Source organism: Cuculus canorus, chromosome 5 (genome assembly GCF_017976375.1).
Source record: "Cuculus canorus isolate bCucCan1 chromosome 5, bCucCan1.pri, whole genome shotgun sequence".
NCBI classification, from domain to species: domain Eukaryota; kingdom Metazoa; phylum Chordata; class Aves; order Cuculiformes; family Cuculidae; genus Cuculus; species Cuculus canorus.
Window position 1 is genome coordinate 44,806,713 of NC_071405.1, and position 7,704 is coordinate 44,814,416.

A 7,704-nucleotide genomic window follows, 5' to 3' on the forward strand; every position below is an offset into this window, starting at 1 on the left:
TGGTCTGCTTGTAGGCTGTCATTCACAGGAGAGGTACAAGTGACAGCTTGCTTTAGGTGATGGGGCCATGGGGAGGGCAAGGAGATGCACAGGTAGTGTCAAGCATGCTCTGCCCCTATTGCATAACAGCAGAAAAGTTGTTCACATTAGTGTGGTCCAGCTCACTTAGTGATTCTGAGGCAGCAGCTGTCTTTATACCAGAGCTACTGTAAGGGGAAGCTGACTTCCAGGGAGCCCTGGGCTTCAGGAGAGCTAGCTTTAGCTTCTTCAAGGACCAGCCTGGAAGGCTGGCTCTAGAAGGTATGGGGGGTTGAGAGAACTGGAAGTGACTCAAGCACTTCCTCCTCCAACCTCAAGATCCATGCATTCCTAGGAGTAAGAAATCAAGCAAAGGAGGCAGGAGACCTGCATGGATGAGCAAGGAGCTTCTGGAAAAACTCAAATGGAAGAAGCAAGTTTACAGAATGTGGGAAAAGGGGCTGGCCACTAGGGAGGAATACAGGAACACTGTCAGAGTATGCAGCGATACAACAAAGAAGGCTAAAGCCCACTTGGAATTAAATCCGGTAGGGGACATCAGGGACAATGAGAAGTACATCAGTAATGAAAGGAAGACCAGGGAAAATGTGGTCCTGCTGCTGAATGAGGTGGGTGCCCTGGTGACAGAGGATACATGGAAGGCAGAGCTACTGAATGCCTTCTTTGCTTTAGTCTTTACAGATGACTGTAATCATCTTTACAGATGATTCTGAGGAATCGCAGGTGTTGGAAGAGAGAAAGAAAGCCTGAAGAAAGGAAGCTTGTCCCTTGGTCGAGGAAGATCTGGCAAACTGGACAACTACAAATCCATGGGCCCTGATGGGATGCACCCACAAATGCTAAGGGAGCTGGCAGATGTTGCTAAGCTGCCCTCCATCATCTTTTGAAAGATCATGGAGAGCAGGAGAGGTGCCTGAGGACTGGAGAACAGCCAGTGTCACTCCAGTCTTCAAAAAGGGCAAGAAGAAGGACGCAAAAACTACAGGCTAATCAGCCTCACTTCCATCCCTGGAAAGGTAATAGGGCAGCGCATCCAAGACGTCATCTCTAAGTACCTGGAGTAAAAGAAAGTTATTGGGAGTGGTTAACAAGGATTCACCAAGGGGAATCCAGGCTATATCTGCTAGCCTTCTATGATGGCATAACTAGCTGGTTAGATGAGGGGAGAGCAGTGGATGTGCCCGCCCTAACTTCAGCAAGTCTTTTGACACTGTCTTACAAAACATCCTCATAGGTAAGCTTTGGAAGTGTGGGTTAGATCAGTGGACAGCGAAGTGGATTGGGAACTGGCTGAATGGAACAGCTCAGAGGGTTGTGATCAGCGGCACAGAGTCTAGTTGGAAGCCTGTGGCCACTGGTGTTCCCCAGGTGTCAGTACTGGCCAGTCTTGTTCAACATATTCAGTAATGACCTGGATGAGGAGACAAAGTGTACCCTCAGCAAGTCTGCAGATGACACAAAACTGGGAGAAGTGACTGATACACAAGAACGCTGTGTGGCCATTCAGCGAGACATGGACAGGCTGGAAAGCTGGAACCTAATGAAGTTCAACAAAGGCAAGTGTAGAGTCCTGCACCCTGGGAAAAACAACTCTAAGTACCAGTACAGGTTGGGGCTTGACCTGCTGGAAAGCAGCTCTGTGGAGAAAGACGTGGGAGTCCTAGTGGATAACAAGTTAACCATGAGCCAGAAATGTGCCCTTATGGTCAAGAAATTCAGTGGTATCCTGGGGTGCATTGAGAAGAATGTGTCCAATACGTCAAGGGAGGTTATCCTTCCTCTCTACTCTGTCCTAGGTAGGCCAGTTCTGGAGTACTGTGTCCAGTTCTGCTCTCCCCAGCTCAAGAAAGACAAGGAACCACTAGAGAGAATCCAGCAGAGGGCCACAAAGATCATCAGGGGACTGGAGCATTTCTCTTGTGAGGGGAGGCTGAGCAGTCTTTGTCTGTTTAGCCTGGAGCAGAGAAGACTGAGGAGGGATCAATGCTTATAAATACCTAAAAGGCAAATGCAAAGAGGATAGAATCAGACTCTTTTCAATGGTGCCCAGCAACAGGACAAGGGGTAATGGGCACAAATTGGAGCACAGGAAGTTCCACCTTATCGTGAGGAAAAACTTCATTCCTGTGAGGGTGACAGAGCACTAGAACTCCTTCTCTGGAGATATTCGAAAGCCACCTGGACATGTTTTTGTGCAACCAGCTGCAGGTGAACCTGCTTTAACAGGGGATTTGGACTGGATGATCTCCAGAGGTTCCTTTCAGCCTTGACCATTCTGTGATTCTGTAACAATGCTCAACAGCTGCTGGGAGCCTGCATTTCTGCTACTCTTTCTTCTCAACAAGCATCTTCCACCCTGGACAGGATAAAATAAAATAAAATAAAATAAAATAAAATAAAATAAAATAAAATAAAATAAAATATCTCTCCCACCTGTCTCTTCCCACTGAACTAGGACCTTTCCCAACTGGACTAACCCTTCTCTCCAGGACAAGACTATGCACGAACTACCACAGGCGCAAGCATAAGACTGTGTGACGGCAATGTCTTCATCTACTGCACTAATTTTTGGGGTATCCTATCTAAACATTCTTCTTTCCAGAGGCAGGATCCTCAGGATTTTTTAAACTCTGTGCTCTCTAAAGGTTTTCACAAAGTATCAAATAAAAATCCCACTCCAAGACCCTCATCATTATTTCCAAATGTCATAATCTCCAAGCTGGATAGCACTTATTCAACTTTTCTTTATTTTCACAGGGAAGAGATGCCACAGCGAGGGATGGGTTAGGAGAAAGGCAGAAAAATTATATTTGTGTGAAGAAAAAGCCACCTCTTCTGTATGACAGTGCTAAGAGGAGCAATGCAGGTACCAAGGAAAGTAAACTCATGTTAGGACAAAGTCAAGAGCCATCCTCATTTTCAGAAACCCCATGAAGTCAGGCAATGGACTGTCTGACAGTCTGGGAGAAAACAAGACCCAAAAACCTGTGGCAAGAAACCATTCAAGGAGAGAGACTCTGGCTGAAAGGAATGGAGATAGAAGCAAAGTAGAAGAACAGAACAGAACAGAACAGAATAGAATCTATATAAAACAGAATATTGCTCTTCCACTAATATCTATGTAATGTAAAATACTGCTCTTCCACTGAAACAGAAACTCTTCACATATGTTAACACAGCCACACACGCACCAGGGCCACACAACTACTCATCCGTGTTTCCCTGACAGGACTAGACAGTCACAGGGGCACTCAACAGGGAAGGAGGAAACAAAGCACTGATGCATCAGGTCAGCAACGAGCCCCACTGCCATGATTTCCAGGTGTTGCAGCCCACCCACAGCACTTCTGAATTCAATTCCCATCCTCCATCATTCCTCAGCCTCTCAGAGGGTACCAGAAGTAGCCTGGGTAAGTTCTGGAGGGCAAATTCAGATTTAGACCTCTCATAAGTAGTTCTGGGATGCTTCAGCTCTTCAGAATGCAAGCAAAATACAGCAGATGATAGATATTACAGTGCAACAGAGAACTTAATGCTAAGGGTGTTAAGGATAGTTGCAGAACTTATGAAGTCCATTGCTGATGGAAGTGAAAACACTGGCAGAGCAATTCCTGGGGATACTGCTGCAAAAACCTCTTCCTCTCATTTGATCAAAAGTTTGCCTTCTATTCGCTTCACCTTTATTCACCTCTTAAATTTTTACAGAAAAAGAAGCAATTACAAACCTCCCTCTCCAATGGCTGAAGAGACTCAGTTTCTTTTCCACCTTTAGCCTGTGTCTGTGTTACTGGATGTGGTTTCCAATAAAACAAATTCCTCAAGTTCCTGATGACTTTCCCACAGCTGGCCAGGGCACACTGGGAGAAGAGGAGGCCCAGGCATGCAGTCCTTCTGCACAGCATGTTGGTGGTGGGAGATGTGGCTCTGCAGCAGGAGAGAGGGGACAGCACCAAAATACCACTGGCAGCCGCTATGTACTTAGAGGGTTGCAGCTGCTCCTCTCTAATTAAGAGTAGAACAAACACCAGAAAGAAAAGCATGGTAAGAGGGTAAAAAAAAGCTGAAAGAGAAACTGTCCTGCATGACTGCGGGTAAAGAAAGCAGCTGCTTTGCTTGCTCTCCCTGTTGCAGCACAGCTGTTGGGCTTTGCTGTCCATTTCACTCACTGTCCAGCCTGAACTTACATGTCATTCCTGAGTGAAGCCAGGCTCTTTCCAGCTCTTTCTTCCCCATGGTCTGAACCAGGACTAGACGTTTGTGCTATGCCACAGAGCTGACCTGCCAGGAGAGGGGAGCATGTGGTGCACTAGTGGTACCACATAAGTCCTCATGGGTTCCCTGGTGCTACTACAAAGGCACCAAGTTTAAACACACCTTCTTCTTTTCCTACCATTGTAGGAATAGAAGGGAAGTTCAACAGTACCAGGCTGTAAAAGAGGCATATCTCTCTTTTCCTCTTGTACTCATTTTCCTTAGGTGGAGGTGTTGTGAACTGAGCTGGACAAACTGGACATGCACCTGCCTAGTCTCCTCCTCCAGCAGCAGGAGCAGTGGTTTGAGGCTCCTGCCCCACTCTCTGGGCACAATGAAGTTTTCCCTGCTTTACTGCAGAGAGTGATGTGAGCTGCTTTTGACTGGCCTGGAGGCCCAGAGGCCAGAGCCATGGGTGTGCTCAGTCCAATGTCCAGGTCTGACTGATGAGGCAGGTCCTGTCCCACATCCTCGGGCTTCAATGCATGGTCCAGAGGTGGCAAAGCCAGGTAGTGAAGAACTGCAGCAGGACAGACTTTGGGGCCAAATTTGTCTGTTCCCTGTGGGATGGTGAGGTGGAGAAGAGCACCCTGAAGCTGATGAGGCAGGGTGCTAGCTCAGCATACATAAAGAAGGGTGTCTTGACCAGAGAAGAATTGTGTAATGGCTTCTGGAGACGTCTTCTCTTACTCCTCTGAGGAACACAGGGGTGGTTAGTCATCTCAGAGTACAGCCAACTGGGAGTCTGGCCCTTTGACAACATGAATAAGACCAAGATTACCAATCACCATCAGCAGCAGCCGTAAGGGTCAGAAAGCTTAGAATCCCTAAAACACTTTAGCTTTCCAAGGGGTGTCCCACTAATTTCTCTGGCATTTTGGTTTTGGGCTCTGCAGTATTTGTGCAAAGGGGCTTTTGATTTCCCTGAAATCTGTGTTCCCCTGTGCCTTGTGTTCTCCCATCCTCTACCACAGGCATTCTCTGCAGGAATGTGCTTGGCTGCTCAGTCTTGCGGCAGGATGAGGCACAGAAATGGAGGCCTGGATTAAAAATGCATGGCACTGGAGTGGGTGAGCTGAGGGATAGCATTCAGTGCAGGGAAAGCAGAGCTAGCTCTAACGGCAATAACATGGTGAGCAGTCCAGGCCACAACTACCATCAGCTTATCTTCCCTAACTCTTTGTTACTGTCGCCTGGTTGTTTCTGACTTGCCTCATCTAAAGCTGCTTTGGGCCTAGCTGCAAATGTACCTCTAAATGTCCAGGGATTTTAAATATACACTGTGCCTTGGCAACAGAGAGCTGAGAGACATCCTCTGGTCAGATTTCAAATCTGGGGACTGATTTGAAATGTGTGTTGAAGGGACAGCAATGAAGACGTTACTGGTGAAAGCCACAACAGGCAGGTCATTTTCCAACCAACTATTTGCAGTGACTGTTCTGCAGACACCATAGCCAGCAGGAAGAGACAGCATGAAGCTGAAGCCTTCATACTTCGAAGCCCTTGCCAAACTACACCATAGTGCCCAGGAATTCAGCTGGAGGCAGAGGGAAGTGGATCACCCAGAAATCTGGAGTTGCACTAACAGCAGGATAAAGACAAACTGGTACTGCAGAACTAGTACAAGCTCACAAGTCCTGAGAGGTTAGCAAGATGTGTAATCAGCCAGGGACAGATGGCTTTCCTGGGTGCCCATAATCCTTTAATGGTCTCAGGCATGTTTTTCTTCCTCCCAGCAACTGCTATTTCAAAAGATATCTGTGGACTAGATGGTTTCTAAGTCTGAACCTGAATGGTGATTTCCATGTGTTGCTACAGATCTCATATTCCGTAACAAGTGTCCAGTTACACATAACTTCAAAGCCCCTTTGACTTGGCCATCAAGCCATTAAGTTTTCTTTTGGTAGCAAACAGCAAAGCCAGGGAATCTAAGACCAGATGTGAGAAATGGCCACATGCTGGAGAAACAGCTGTAGAGAAGGGATGCAAAAAGGGGAATGAAGCCATATGTGAGCACATGCAATGAGAACTCCGAGCTGCCATGAAGTAAGTATGGGCAGGTGGCAGAGGACATGCCCTTGTGCAAGGGGATTCTAGCACCTGTCCACTCCTCTGTCAAGCCCTGTCAGGGCACAAACTTTGCATGGAGAAAGGGCAGGACTCAGCAAGATCAGGAGTGCCACGGGCTTCACACAGACTGTTCCAGCTGGTCTAGGAAAGGGGACAGGGCAAGGTAATGCCGCTTGATGTTCCAGTAGGCAGATGTCCAAGAGCAGTAGGCATTTGCAGAGGTGGAAACATAGCAGAAGCTTTTTTTTTAGGTGATACCACTGAAAGAAGGCACCTGAATTTTAGTCCTCGCCATGGGTCTTCTTTGCTACCATGATAACCTAATCTTGACTCCTACAGAAGCCCAAGGGTGAGGTGGAGGCATGAAAACAGGCCCTAAAGGCAGGTAGCCCCCCTTGAATGAGGTTCAGCTGTGGTCCATGTGGATGTGCTTGTGGCACAGCTCCAACCTGCAACTCACCTCCATGGACGCACTTTTTCCCTCCCTCCCACAGGTTCAATGGTTTGACAAATACTCCAGAAACATTGTGCTTAGGGAAGTCAGGGTCACCCTGAGAGAGCTCAAAGGCCTCCCAAAGCTCGGTTTTATGTGAAGAGCTGCAGAATACTGCAAAGGCAATGATTCTATCACACAGCCTTGCCCTGTGTGTGCACACAGTGGTCAAAGAGCTGCTTGTCAATACAGGCATCCCTAATTTCATTAACGAAAAATCACCACCCTGCATCCTCAGGGACCATCTGTGTGATATTGATGATAGCAGATCTCTTCTGCTCCCAGCACACTTTTCAGATAGGGCATTATAGGGGTGGGGTCTGAAATTGCATCTTAAATGTAAGATCTCCAGGGAAGGAGATATGATATATAATAAATTAATATATATTTTATAGATAATATAATAATATTGTATAATTTATATAATAAATGTAAATTATTTTGTATTATTCTTGCTATACACATCCATTCAGTCTTTTTGTGAATTCTGATGTATTTTGGCTTTGGGGAATTCTGGGGCATGTTTCGCTGCATGTCGTAGGGGTAAATAAATCAAAAAAAAAAACCCCAACTTTTTTCAGATTAGAATTTCTTTTCACCTGTCTCCCTGTCCTGGTCTGATAAGAAAGACCCATTTGTCTTTTCTATACTCCCAGCATGTCTTCTGACTGATTTCCCAGGCTTACAAAGTGGCAAATTCCCTCATTTAAGAGCCTTTTTCTGCCTTGCCTGCAGGTAGGTGTGGGTTGGAACTCCAGTTTTCCTTTATTTTACATTTTTAATTTAGTGGCATTGATTAAAAATCCTACTTCTTTACCCCAGTCACAAGACATACAAGATCTCACCTTCTG